At 40.0% G+C, this 14,189-nt stretch overlaps 1 protein-coding gene across 1 annotated transcript in view; it reads left to right on the plus strand.

Moving 5' to 3' along the window:
- The window catches only part of atp13a3 (ATPase 13A3), a 39,776-nt gene that overhangs the window by 2,623 nt on the left and 22,964 nt on the right, over nt 1–14,189 (plus strand). Inside the window, exon 2 of the mRNA XM_034704250.1 lies at nt 9,644–9,724. The gene's annotated coding sequence lies outside the window, so the exon portion shown is untranslated. The remainder of the gene's footprint in view (nt 1–9,643; nt 9,725–14,189) is intronic.

Here is a 14,189-nt window from a genome sequence, read left to right on the forward strand (position 1 = left end):
TTAGCGTAATATTAATGCAACACAAGGAAAATGCAGTCTATGTTCTATTCTGTACAGCGTGTTCACACTCAGAGATTAAAAAATGTGTTTGAGTTGACGGTTAAAACCTCTGGGCAAACTCTTTTCTCAGAAAATTGTCATTAATCAGTCAAAAATAGGACAAGTGGAAAAAATAGGTAATTGATGTCATCAGGAAAATCTTTTAAATTGTCACAAGCTGTGCCATCTGCAAGTTATAACAATGAAGGAACCAAATTTTGTAATTTGGTGTTGGTACATATTTATAATGCTAACTTATTGATTGTTTCCAAATTTTGGCGTACAGCTCTTGTTTTGCACATCTGCATTCTAGTACTTTTAATGTGAAATTGCAAATGGGTCCATGAGTAAATAGTTGTCTTCCCACAAGTCCTGACACTAATTATCAATTAGAATGGAGTCTAGACTACAACTTTCACATTACGCTTTATTTCAGATTCTCCCACAAGCCTTCTGGCCAATAGTAGAGGAGATGTCATGTGAGTTATTTTCAACTGTGGCGTTCTCTTTGACAATCTAGCCCGAAGCTGTCACTGGTGAGGCACCAGGGTAACAGCTGTTGTATGCATACTGTCTCTGATCCGATCCCTCACTGTGGCTCCTTCCTGTCTCTGCTCCAGAGGTGCTGCAGGTCACGCACTGAAGGCCTTTTGCAGTTTATTCAGACTTTGCAGTTTCTATGTTTCAGATTTGTAAGAATGTTTCTTGGTCTTCATGGTGTACATACGGCTAGATTATTAGCTTAGGCTTCACAGCCATGGGTGTCCAGGATGACTTTTCACACCTGGCTGACACACAGGTAAAACCTAGTCTACGTAATGCAATTACAAAGGTTGCAATAGGTTAAAGTGTGTCAGAGAAAAGTGAATTCATGTTTATGTTACTTCAGCATTTTAACACTAATGTTTTTATTTCAATACGATATGTTTGCAGAGGTTTATTTCCACTGAGATTGTTTAGGAGCTTTGCCTGTTGCTGCACACTGTCAGCCTCCATATCATTAATTGAGACTGTTGCTCGCTGTTCACTTGTTTGTGCTGCAGCATGTCTGGCATACCTGTACAGAAGAAGGTTTCAGTAAACAAAGGTTCAGAAAGGGGACTTGACTTTATATAGACGTCCAGATCAATTTCAGAATGACCTGATTAATTCCTGTGTAAAGCACAAAAACATATTGTTCTGTACAGTTCAGGACATGTGCAATCCATTGTCTGTTCACCTTTCAGTTTATATATTAACAAGACTGTTGACTGGCTGGCACCTGTGTCTTCTGTGCTCCAGAGAGGCTTAGCAGATAATTAGTTTGTGTGGTTTTAATGAGAATGTGACCTTTTGAGTGGAGAGAAATGATATCCATACACACACTGTGTGTTTCTGTTGTTCCCACAGTCTATAAGTTAAGCTCTCCACTCACAGGAAAAAACTGAGCGGCAAAAACTTTTTCATTTAACTCTCCTTTTTACAAAAGATTGTGTTACAGCCGGTGTGAAATACTTCTGGGAAAAATGAAATATCTCTGGTGAATCATCGGTTTATTTATCCCCATCACGGGAAAGTAGGAGTCATTTTTCCCAGGATTTAGCTAGAATCAGGATGAAGTCAATCTGTGTAGTATCTGTGAGTCAGCAAGCCCATACAAGCCCAAAATTTTACAGCTTCCCTCCATGAACTTCCCTGAATTAAATATATAAGTAGAATCATGGTTAACAACTTGAGCTGAGATGCTTTGATGGATTTTTCATTTGAAAGTAAAAAGAAACATAAATTCCTGAACATTTCACACATTTCTTTTGTTTACTTTGTGTTTATCTGTCCACCTGAGTTTATGGACTGCAGCGGCTGAGTTCTGGGGCCTGACGGATTTGGTATTTGTTGCCAAATGTTCTCTGGCTGGATTTTGTTGACTAATCATTGCAGCTCTACTTAGTGTGAGAGGCTCCTTCTTCTGTTTGAATTAAGCCTTCTAATAGGAGATTAGCAGGACTGTTTTATGATATTGCATATCTCCATGTACTTTGCATTGTAATTATGTAGAGTAAGGCTATACATTTTGTTCTTTTCATTACTTCAGTGAGTAAAGACTGTCCATAAGAGTTAATCTCTTCTAGGAGGGCAATGCTGGCTGGAAGTACAGGGACTTTGGAATGGTTTTTGCAATACCAAACAAACATCTCTGATTGGTTGGGTAACTACAGCTTCATAGCACTTTTTCACACATCAGCCAACTTTTTTGCCAATTCTTTGCTTGTCTTTAGACCTTGTTTGAAACACAGACAGCAATGTAAACCTCTTAACCTTTTGCATTTTGAAAAAAACAGAATCTCATAGACTTAGAAGTTGCAGGTGCTCTTGGTGTCTGTTATTATCTGGATACCTGGAGCATTCATAGCATTGAACTTGCCTCTTTGCATCTTTGAACTTTCTTCCTCTCTGTGAGGGAGCGTAAGATCTTGTCCAAATTCAAGATTTAGAGCAGTTTAGTCTCAGTTTAAGAAGTAAGGTGCCATTTTTCCACAAGCCTTTGAGCCAATGCCTCAAGACTTTTCACAGGTGAGTGTAAACACAGCAGCCTGTGATGGAAGACCTGCCAGTGTTGATTCAGAGGGGAGACGAGAAATATCCTGACATGGTAAAAGTGCTTTCAGCAGCCCGGCACTGTTTGCTGTGGGAGCCCAGAAGCAGTGCGATGGAGAAACAGAACTTTCAAGTGCCGGTCTAGTGGTTTGCCTCCAACAAGACCAAGACAAACCAGCGGCCCGCATCAGTGGAAGTGAGAAGAAACAGAAACAACTGTGAAATTTAACAGAGTAACACAAACCTGAGAATAGAAATGTGTAACATTAAAGGTGAATATGGTGGACATTGCGAATGGGCTGAGTTCATTACTAATCCAAATTTGCAAATTTGTTTTGAATAAGGGTTTCTACTGGTGTGTTCAAAGTTCACTCATACTAGCTTTTAGCTTCAGGGAGTTTTGGGAAAGACTGGCTGCTGTTCTGGTCAGATATATTGTATTTGGCAAGCTCAACAGGAACGTCTGCTGGTTCTAATGTGAAAGCACCATAAAAACATTAGATCTAACATCAGTGTTCTTTACCCTGGTTTACACTTCCCACTACCACAAGCTAGCATTACCATGAAACCTTAGCTAGCAAGTTAGCTCAAATATTTCCTGTGTGACATTTATAGGGCCCTATGATTTCTGCGTTCATGGAATCAAGAAATTGGCCAATAAAAACGGATTCTACTGTTAATCGCAGAATGTCGCGGAAAATTGACATAATGTGACTGAAATGCTGTCATCATGAGGGGAAGGAACGTTTGTCTGGGGAAATGTTTCCAGGGACCGCTAATTTGTGGCACCACCTTTGCATCTCCTGACAAACACTCACCCACCCACTCCGAAATAAACAATATGTCGAAGCGGCCACCAGAAACACCAGGCTAAGTCTGCAAAAAAAACTACGAAACTCATCTCTTACTCCAAACTACAGAGCTGAACAGTTCCCAAATGACTTCTATGTGCCAGGTGACATGCTTTTTTGCAAATTCTGCTAACATACTGTTGACTGGAAATGTAAAAATATGTGTGATGACCACTTGTCGTCCAAAAGCCATGTGAAAAACAGAAAAACACTGCTGCTAATGCTAGCCAGGCCAACCTGCACTTACAGACAAGCATTGCTGCTTCAAACAAGTAAGCGGATTCAAGAAGAAACTTTGTTGAGGATTTTGTTGCAATGTGTACAAAAGCGGACATCCCACCTATTCACTGACACAAAAAGCACACACTATATGGTGGTAAAATAAGTGTAAAGGGTAAAACAGAATTCTAAAAAATTAAACTGATTTCATAGGGCCCTACATTTATGAACTGTCAAGGACTACAATAGCCAAAACACCTTGGACAGTCATTTTTAGACAGCCAAACACTGGAGGCGATAGCACTGAAGAGGACATGTTTACACATCCTGTTAGTCAACGTCACACAAACCTCAAATGTATTTTCAGCAGCCAGCAAGCACCTGCTCCCTTGTAATGGAGATAAATCTATAATGGTAGAGTGACAACATAAAACCAAGCGACAACCTCCGCCCACGAGAATTTAAGCTACTGCGGAAGTGTTAAAAACTGCAATTCAAGGAGTGTCCGCTTGAGGCTGGCTCCAGAAATACCAGAAAACCACATGGACACAAATTCAAAAAAGATGATTTTTACAGCAGAAATAAACATGTTTATAGCCTGGGTCAAAATCGAGTTTAGTCTGGAAAGCTCATTTCTCAATCGGCACACACTGTATGGGTGGTGAATTTTTTCATAACGCGGCAATTTCGAAGACATTAAGATTACGAGTTCTCAATTATGAGAGGTACAGCTGACTTAACTGACAGACGGGAACACTGTAGCTGTTGGCTAGGAGGCTCAAAGCCTGCCAGCAGTTAGGTTGAGTTCAGCATTTCCAGTGTGGCTCCCGCTGGCCGGCTTCAAAACAGCGCTTCAGAATCAGATGGGTGACGTCATGGATACTACATCCATTATTTATACAGTCTATGCGTAAAACTTGCATTGTAATCCGATGCTGACCAGCAATCAAAGTTTTTTCTGTTTGCTCTTTCTCGTCTGTATCATTGGCTGTTGGGATAATTCGGCATGTTGTATTATCTACAAGACCTGAATATCAGCACGGCGTTCAGGGCATTGCACACACACTATTAAATTCCTGCTGGTCAGGTCGACAAAATCCTGCACTTATTTGAAATATTTTTTACTGCAATGACCCCGCATGACCAACAAAAAATGTATGCCTGGTTGAGTTTAGGACAGACCAGCTGTTGTCACCGCAGCTTCCTCCCAAAAAATAAAAAAAAAATCCCCCTAAATAAAAAAATTTCAGAGAGGAATTCCCCCCATTGGAAGAATGACACTTGGGCCCTGGTTTGTAGCAGAGTGTTGATGAAGGAACTCTGGATTACATCCCACTTTTGTTGCTACTCCTGATGAAGGGCTGCTGAATAGGTTAGAAGTTGCATGCTGTTCATACTCGTAGTAAAGCTGGTGAACTGATGAAAACACCACAGCCGATTTTTCTAAATCTAATCCACCTAGCATCACAGCTGTTATGTCGCCTCACACGATGCAGTCTCATAACAGTTTGATTGATGGGTTCAAAGCAGCGTGAGAAGCTGTGAAGCAGGAAAAGACGCTGCAAGTCTGACTAAATGCTCTGTGGATACATGAAACTCTGACGCATCAGAGAGCTTCTCCAAAGTACACGTTTGCATTGAAAGTACTGAAAGACTCTCATTTGCTCTGTCAGCTTGCAGCATGAAATGCACTCCAACTATTCTCAAGGCACTGGCAGTCTGTAGATACTCTAAGTGCATTTGAAGTCTGGGCTGGTCTTGCAGGACAGGGACATAAAAGGAGTTGGGTGTTTTATAGAAACATTGGGCAATGACATTGCAATGTGAATTATTTTTATCCCCTCTATTATTTCTTAACTTTAAGTTTGTAACAGCGTATTTATGTCTTAAGTCTTGCTTTTCCCTGCTAAAATTAGCCTTCTACTTTAACCTCATTGTTTTATCCTCTTGAAATGAATGTGGATGTCTCAATAACGTGTCACTGTCGGGATTATAATGCACCAATGTGCTCAATGAAGTAAAACGTGTTTCAATCTCTTGCACAGTGGCCGTTTCTTACACTGTCAAGTATTGCAGCTGTTAATCCATGAGCATACGGTCCGACTTAAACTTAGCAACACTTTTGATCTGGGGGATTATTGTTTTAATTTGTCACAGCCCTTTCCCTCCATTTTCCCTATTAGAGATTTTTCAAAGGTTTTAAGCTAACACACAGACTCTATCATACCTTGCTGACCTCTTTGTGTCCTCCCTCCTCCCTGATGCCATCCATGTCAACACCCCTTTCCCTCTGGGACGATTATAGTAGCCTGCAATGTTCAAGAGGTCTTCACACTGGGGTTTGATCTGAAGTGTGTGTATGTCATCCTAGAAGAGCCTTTATTTAATCCTTGATTTTGGGGGTGATGCTATGGATTAAAGGTGTGGATGTTTGCTTCATTGAAAGGTGAGTTTGACTAAGAGATTGTGATTTCAAAGAGTTTAAAGTGAGTTTGAAGTTTTATTAGTTACACATAACATGTCAGCTTTTTGCCTGATAATTATAAACTAGCTGTATGTGTGTGTGTGTGTGTCTGTGTGTGCGTGTTCTCTTGCTACATCTGCTCTTGAAATTTTACTTTGATTTTTATCTTTAATAAGCTGGGAAAGAAATGTCATGGCTCTCTGCTTATTTGTGGGAGGTTGTCCAGACATCAGGGCACAGGGCAGGTGATCTTAGATTTTGGCATGGCTGGTATCCAGAGTGATAAACAGTCTGATTGGCCCGCGATGGGGAACAAAGCCTTGCCATAACGCCCCCTGAGAAGGAGGGGAAGTGATAAAGAAAGCCCATTGAGTGCAGAGCATGATGGCAACAAAACACGTTTCCCTCTAAATGCTTCCATGAATTATAGACCTCTGTCATTAGGTCATGGCTCATTGTTAGCTTTTTCCTTTTTGACCGTTTGTTGAGGAACAGGGACAGAAAGGGAAAGGAGAATATGTCTAGTCTTAGAAACCCAACAGTTTGGCTCGGGTTCAGATTTGTATGAAAATATGTAAGTGAAGTGTTTGGGCTCCTCCACTAGGCTCTGCCTCATAAAGTAACCTTGACTTTGTACAGATGATTCACTTCGTTCATCCTCCTTCTGCACATGCACAGGACTTGAAGCAGATTGTTCAAATTAGGGATGTATGCATCTAGTGGACTAAACGATTGAACCATCATAACCCTTGTTTGTTGGCGATCCATTGGGTAAGTCTGACTAAAACCGGACTTTTAAAATACATAAACATGTTAGTCTGAAATCTCACCAAGTTTAATGTCTTGCAGTCGGACTAACATGCCTAGATACTAGGGTTGGGGATCCATTTTCTCTTGCTTGTATACACCTCAATTTGACACAAACTGGACTAGGCAACCCGCGCATGCTCCACAATTTGCACACCGGAAGTCAAACAACATAAATGCGTGGAATAACCAAGTAGTAAACAAAATCTCAACTGAATGCATTTTTATTTTTTTATTTATAGGCGCCTTTCTTGACACTCAAGGTCACCTTACATCATTAAAACAAACAGAGTTTAAATAACAAACAGTAAATAAATCCAATTTAAAAAGTTTTAAAAGAATGGAGAAGAAGGAAAGTAAACAGGAGAAGCTATCATATAATACGTTCCTATGGGTAAAGAGCTGTAAAGTTGTCCATGTTTGCACCGTTTAACAACCAGTTTGCCTCCTGCTAACTGCCACTGACAAACTGCAGCAAAGTGTAACCAGCACAGACATATGGCTGTTCACCTGTAAAGAGGACTTAAAGCTGCTGGTGCTGGCTTTGCCAAAGTTAGCCACACTTGGCAAACCAATTTGACATAGTTCCTACAGACTCTGTGACCCCAGGGTTACCCGAGTTAAATAAATTGTGCTCAGTTTTAACTTTTCTGAGTAATATAAGACATTTAGACTAGTTGGCTATAGTAGGAATCCATATTTCCATTTCAACTCCTAGAAAATCAAATTGGAACAGCTTTAGCTGAAAAACATTGATGCATAATATCGGTCAGATTTGAAATTTGTTGGAATATAATTACCTCTCATTTATGATATTGAATCAAATTTTCTGACATTTTCAGAAGTCTAAAATCTGTATTTTGAGTGTTGCTAGCTTTTCTTTATCTTATGTGACAATCAACTTAATATCTTAAAGATACGTTGACAGCAACTTCCATTTATGAGAAACTAGGATGAAAGAATTTAACATTTTTATTTTATGGTTAACTGTTAAATTCTACATTTCAATGCCTTTAATGGAAGCTAATATTACTCTTCAAGTCGATGATTTCTGACCTCAAAAACAAATACTCAAACCTCCTTTCAGATTATTAAAATGAATGAATAATAATGAATTGTTTATAGAATTTAATCACCTTAGAGTACACATTACAGTTAGGGATACAGATTTTCACATGCCTTGGGACTGTGTCTACCTCAGCAAAGGTTGGATTATTTTGTATATTCAGTTAATTTGATTACATCTTTCATTCTTTTTTCTTGGAACACTAATGTTTGGCATTTTTAATCCAACTGCTGCCTTTTTTTTTTTTTTTTTTTTTGTCCTTTTCAGCTTTGCTTATTAATTCGGCAGCAGACTAATCAAATGACAGACAACAATGTGGCTTTAGGCTGGGCTGAAAGAAACTATAAATATCAGTGATGTCATGCTGACTCCTTGAGGCTCCACTCGCTGTTCTACATTAAAAAGCAGGTTTCTTCTGCCATCGTCATGTTCTAAACACGAGACATGACTCAGCCTTTGTTGTTGTTGTTTTTGCTGCTTATCAGGGAAAAAGGTTGGGAATTTTCGTGTTATGTCATAGGCTTTGAATCAACACAGGAGCTCCAAGCCTCATGAGTGAATGAGTCAGGAGTTGTCACCTGACAGCTCTTCAATACAGTATTAGGTCATGATACTTTGGTCACAGTGTTGCTTATCATGTTGACCTCTACAAAACCCAGGCTTTTAAGCAGCTGTGGGAAAAAAATCTGGAAGTGAAGCGTAAAATGATTAAGGTCGACATAGGACAGGATTAGCAACAACAGAAGTTCCCAGGAACTGGTGGGAACGGATAGATCTACATTTAAAGTGATGGAGAAACATCTCATTCACTTTCTTCAGTGTGGTCTACTTCGTGATATTATCTCCCAAAAACTGTTTTTGTGTGTCACAAGATGTTGACACCTTTATAGCTCAACTTGTTTACTTGAGAATTGAACTTCAGATAACCCATTTTCATAAATCATAAAAAGTTGCTGAAAAATGAGCAATTTTTCCAAAATGAAATGATTGTTAGAGGTCTAAATTAGAGCTGCTCCCTTAAATTTTATGATTCCATTAATCAATGAAGAAGTCCCCAAGGCAACTCATTTTTTTCCAGTCTTTGCACTCTTCTTTTTTTCTGTCAGTGAACAAAAATGGTAACAGCATGACCGCCTGTAAACTTTTAAAACCATGTCACAAATTAATGGGACCTGGATGTAAGATGAGTACAAAACACAGCTGTTCCTGTGACCTCTCTTTGGGCCACAGGACTGCAGAGCTGGCATTACCTTAATTCTAGGTACTCTACTTGTTTATGGACTCCGAAATTTCACTGTTTTCACTTCCTTAGCCCAATTATTTGCTTCGTACAGAAAACATGAGGCTCACATGGCTGATATAAAACTTTCTTGTTGCGTGAAGGAAAGAAATCACAGACTGAATGGTCAAGCTTTGAACTCCTTGGCTTTTGCTTCCTCTTTACCTGATAGCGTTGACAAGACATTGTTCTATAAAACATCTCAGTTGTGATATGTTCCACCTTTATGAAAGCCTCTCTTAGGTAACCTCCAGTGTCCTATAGTCAGTTCACTGGGGAAACTTAAGGTTTATGAAAGCTTTGTTTGTATTGTGTGTTGCAATGTTTGTGCCTTTTCCCTGCAGGGTTCCAGGTTGGTGTGGTGAGAGAGCAAGCTAATTGCAGGGAGGAGGACCGCCTGGGGCATCTTGTCCCTGGCTCGCAAGGTAGGAGCACACCACTCAACAAAAAACTTTTATGTGATTAAATCTGCTGATTAACTTTTTATAGCAACATAATCCTACATACAAAAATCCCTGTTGAATTTCCAACAGTCTCCCTTCCTTCCTGCCCTTGCACACTTAAATAAAGTATAACTTCACTTGTCTCCAGCCTGCGTTAACACATTGATACTCTAGCCCTCTGCAGAGTCAGCTGGAGCTTTTCTGCGTCCAACTGTTAGCGTAGTAGCCTGTAATTATAGACCCATGTATGTTTTCTGAGGTTACAACTAAGGCTGCCTCTGATGAGTAGATCAAACGTCAGCCTGTGAGAAGAGTCTCTGTTTGCTGAGCTCTCATTGGTCAGTTAGCTGCAGGAAAGAAAAAAGGTTCAACTTCATTCCAGGATGTTCGGTGTCTGTCAGACCTGTTACCTCGAAGGTAACATGTGCATGTGACATAGTCTGGCCGTTTTGTTTAAATGAAATCATTCTTTAATGTTTTAGTAAAGAAAACACATTCACATCATTTGCACGTTAGTAGGCAGTTGACATTGTGTGGATGGTTCCAAAATGTGCATTTTAGAGGCTGATGATTACATTTGTATTTCTCTGTTGCACAGTGTTTGCAGTAGGGATGGGAATTTACAGTAATCCTTGTTGATTACTCAAATTAACTAATGAACGATTACTCGAGTAATTGCAATTATTATAATTTTTTAACCGTAAATAAATAAAAGTCTGTCGGACATGGACCTCCCGGACCAGTATTGTAACTTTATGCCTGTAAAATGACATAAACATTCGATATTTAAACATTAATATGAATAACTAACAACAGAAAGAGATTTCTATTTCAAATGCATTTATTTAACAACCAAACAACGTAACAGCCTCTTATGTTTTGTTGTAACAAGTTGTTATCTGCAGATATAATTTCAGAAAAAGAGCCCATAAAAATCATTGGTCACAGTTGTAGTAATCTGGTAAAAAGAGTGTATTCATGATGTACTGGTGTCGGCATTTCCAGTCATATCAGGGAGTTGGGAGGGAATGTTCTTGTGAGCTGCACCCAGCGCCTGCCTAGCGCCGGCCAGGGGGCTGCTATTGTAAAATACTAGGAAGGGCTTGGTCCTAAGCAAAATATCCAGCAGTATGCCAGAGAAAAAAATGCAGCCGGTTGCAGCTGGCAGATAAAATCTGGGTCTTAGAGGTGAGAGATAAAGGATAAATAGGCGTTGTACGGTAGCGGCAGAGGCAGGGTGGCCGTACGGGCATCATGTCTTAACAAAACATGCCAGTGCTCCTCAAATACATGGATGTCCTAACTCTTGCTGTTTTGGGTCACTCTGTGTGGTTTTTGCATCTTTTCTCATTGTGTGTGTGTGTGTACTCTTTTTGTTTTTTTGTCCCTCTTCATTTTGATGTAACAACACATGCTTTGAAAGTCATGTATGAATCACCACCAAATTCTTTGGCCTTTCACACCAAAGATTCAGTCACAACACAGCACAGAGGAAGGCCATTGTTTCTTGCTGGTGTATGCAGCTCTTTAAGAAGTGGTATATGGGGAACTGGTGCCCACCACTTTGAGGTTTTTCTTTTATGATCTTGTTTTGTGCCAAAAGTTTAAGTCACGACATCCATAATCCCGTAAAAACGTGTAAAAGCCATGGCGTTCCAGCAGAGTAAAAGACACTGGTTGTGTTTGTTCACATACAGTATGTCATGTTATGATTCTGATTAGTCCTGGCATCTTAATGTTGTATGTATTGATAGTATGTCACAAGTTCCCCTTGAAATCCCAATAAAACCCTAAGTAAATCAAATCCTAAATGCTTACTACACACATTGACCTTCACGAGTTCTCTGTGTAACCCAATGCAATGCCTGAGCACCAACATGGCAGAGCTCCCCGCCAGAGCTTGGTTGTGCTTTTAGCCACAGAGACATATTGTCTGCAGCCCGCCTGGTGTTTCCAAGTGCCTGTTCATCCCCTGACCCACATGCCCCCTCTGCCAATGTCAGTGAAGAACTCAAACATACCCACACAAAGTGACAGCGGGCCTTCCTTGGCAGATGGCTGGGTTCTCCGGTACGACCGAGAGGAGGTGGAGATGCAAACGAGCTCAATATTTAGTAACACACACATCTGATGACTCAGTTGATCAGTGTGTGTGCGTGCGCGTATTGACACTCTTAAGAGATAATCTCAGGTGCTCTGAGGCTGAGCAGCTGTCTGTGAAGAGCCATGCATTATTGTAGTTTGAGCAAGTCACATGTGCTCCAGTGAACCATTGACCTCTGAGAGCTTTCCTGCACTTTGGATCCACAGATGGTGAAACTGTCTTATCTCCTTCTAGCTAGAGAGAGTTGATGTATTTGCAGTGGGTTGAATTGGTATTAACAGAGTGGAGTAAAATATTTCAATGCCTGCTGGCCCTGTTCTTCATTAAATTGTCCTGTGTGCTGTTGAACATTTACTTGATACACGTGCTTCAGCATTTTCTGCGGGAATCATGGAAATCATGAGTCTGTATACAGAGCATTCTCCCCTCACAAATGCTGCTTTTTAGCGGCACGCTTCAGAGAAACTACTTCCAATGGATAGAGCTTACCAAAAGATATTCTCTGTAATTACAACAAATTAAAATAGTCAAATGTATGGATTGTGGCAGTGATTCCCAAAGTGCGGGTTGGGCCCCCCTGTGGGGTCGCGAGACACTGATTGGAGGGTCGTGAGATGAATTCCAAAAAACAATGAAAATTCAGAATGATTTTAAAATTGCATATTTTTATCAATCAAACAGATCAAACATAACTGGCCGCATAAAAAAAATGTAATGCTTATAAAATGTTTTAAGTGTTAGCCGTATGTTTTTGTTGATTGTCACTGTTCTTAAAGCACTTTGAATTGCTCTTTGTATGAATGGTGCTTTATGAATAAACTTGCCTTGTCTGGCCTAGTGTAAAAATGTTTAGCTAAATTTGAGGTAAAATTCAATTGTCTCCTGTGTCAACCAACTATTGAGGTCAATAGGGCTCCATAAAATTTGTTTGAACTATTTCCAGATTCAGTTTTCTTACATTTTGCCTCCTGAAGTGTCTAATCATCATCAATGAATAGGAATTGTCAACTCAATAGGAAAATATGCTAACTTTAGGGAATATTGATAGATTTGAACAGAAACACAAGAACCAGTGCTTTATCTCAACAGAACATTCTATGCTTTTATAAAGTCTAATATTAGCAGAGGTTGATATTAAGCTAAATTTGCAATGGCTTTTCACGATCAATGACCTAGAATTCACTCTTGAAATAAAGAAAATGATCCAATTTGATGAACAAGTAATTCATATAGGGAACTCTGTCTATTCCACGTAGATCTTCCTTCATCTCCTCCTCAGTTGGCTGGTTCTGATATCCTCCAGATGCCCAGGCTGTAAATCCTGGGTGTCTGGCTCTTGACCCGGAGCTCTCTTGGCATTAAAACACACTAGCTTGAGAGAAAAACCTGCGCTGCAGTCGGTGTCCAAGTGTACACCTCGAGTGTAGGGAGAACGCTTGCAGGAGTGACAGCAGTGAAGCTGTCAGCGTCAGCTCCTTAACTGTGACATCTGCATTTGATGACTCAGTTGATGCTGTAGCAGTAATTTACGAGATGACAAGAATCGAAATCAGGAAAACGATGGAAACGTATTTGACATAATAATAATAAATAATAATAATACATTTTATTTATATAGCGCTTTTCACAGAACTCAAAGACACTTTACAAATAGCACACAATAAAAGACACAATAAAAGAAACAAGTTAAAAACACAGTGGAAATAAAAACATTAACAGTTAAAAGCAGTTCTGAAGAGGTGTGTTTTGAGGTGGGATTTGAATGTTTGGAGGTCAGTGGAGTTGCGTATGTGTGTGGGGAGGGAGTTCCAGAGGGCAGGGGCAGCAATGGAGTAAGCCCTATCGCCCCAGGTTCTCATGTTCTCATAGGCAATATGATCTCTGAAGATAGTATTGTAGCAGGCCGGAGCGGGCCAGTGAAACATGCAATCAGCTGGCCTGGAATCAGTCAATCATGCATCTGGGCCAGTGGGCCAGTTATAACGATGAGTCCTGTCGTCATACGCTGCTCAAACACATGGGGCACGTGGTTCTGATGGAGGCGACTCTCATGCACTGACAACAGTCGTCTTTGTTTACAATGCTTCACCAGAAACGGATGTACATTTATAATTGTTTTCCATTGGAATATCTGATTCCTCCTGTCATGTATTTGCACAAGGGAGAGATTGCTAAAGAGGAGCCTATAACCTGCTATTATCTGAATTGTGAGAACTTTGAAATGTTCTCTATCCTGAAGTATCCCCATTGAAGAAAATTGCTGGAAAAGGAAAAAGTGAATTATCTGTCACATTCTTCTTCTTCTTCTTCTTCTTCTTCTTCTTCTTCTTCTTCTTCTTCTTC

The sequence above is a fragment of the Notolabrus celidotus genome, chromosome 2, assembly GCF_009762535.1.
Source record: "Notolabrus celidotus isolate fNotCel1 chromosome 2, fNotCel1.pri, whole genome shotgun sequence".
Taxonomy (NCBI): Eukaryota; Metazoa; Chordata; class Actinopteri; order Labriformes; family Labridae; genus Notolabrus; species Notolabrus celidotus.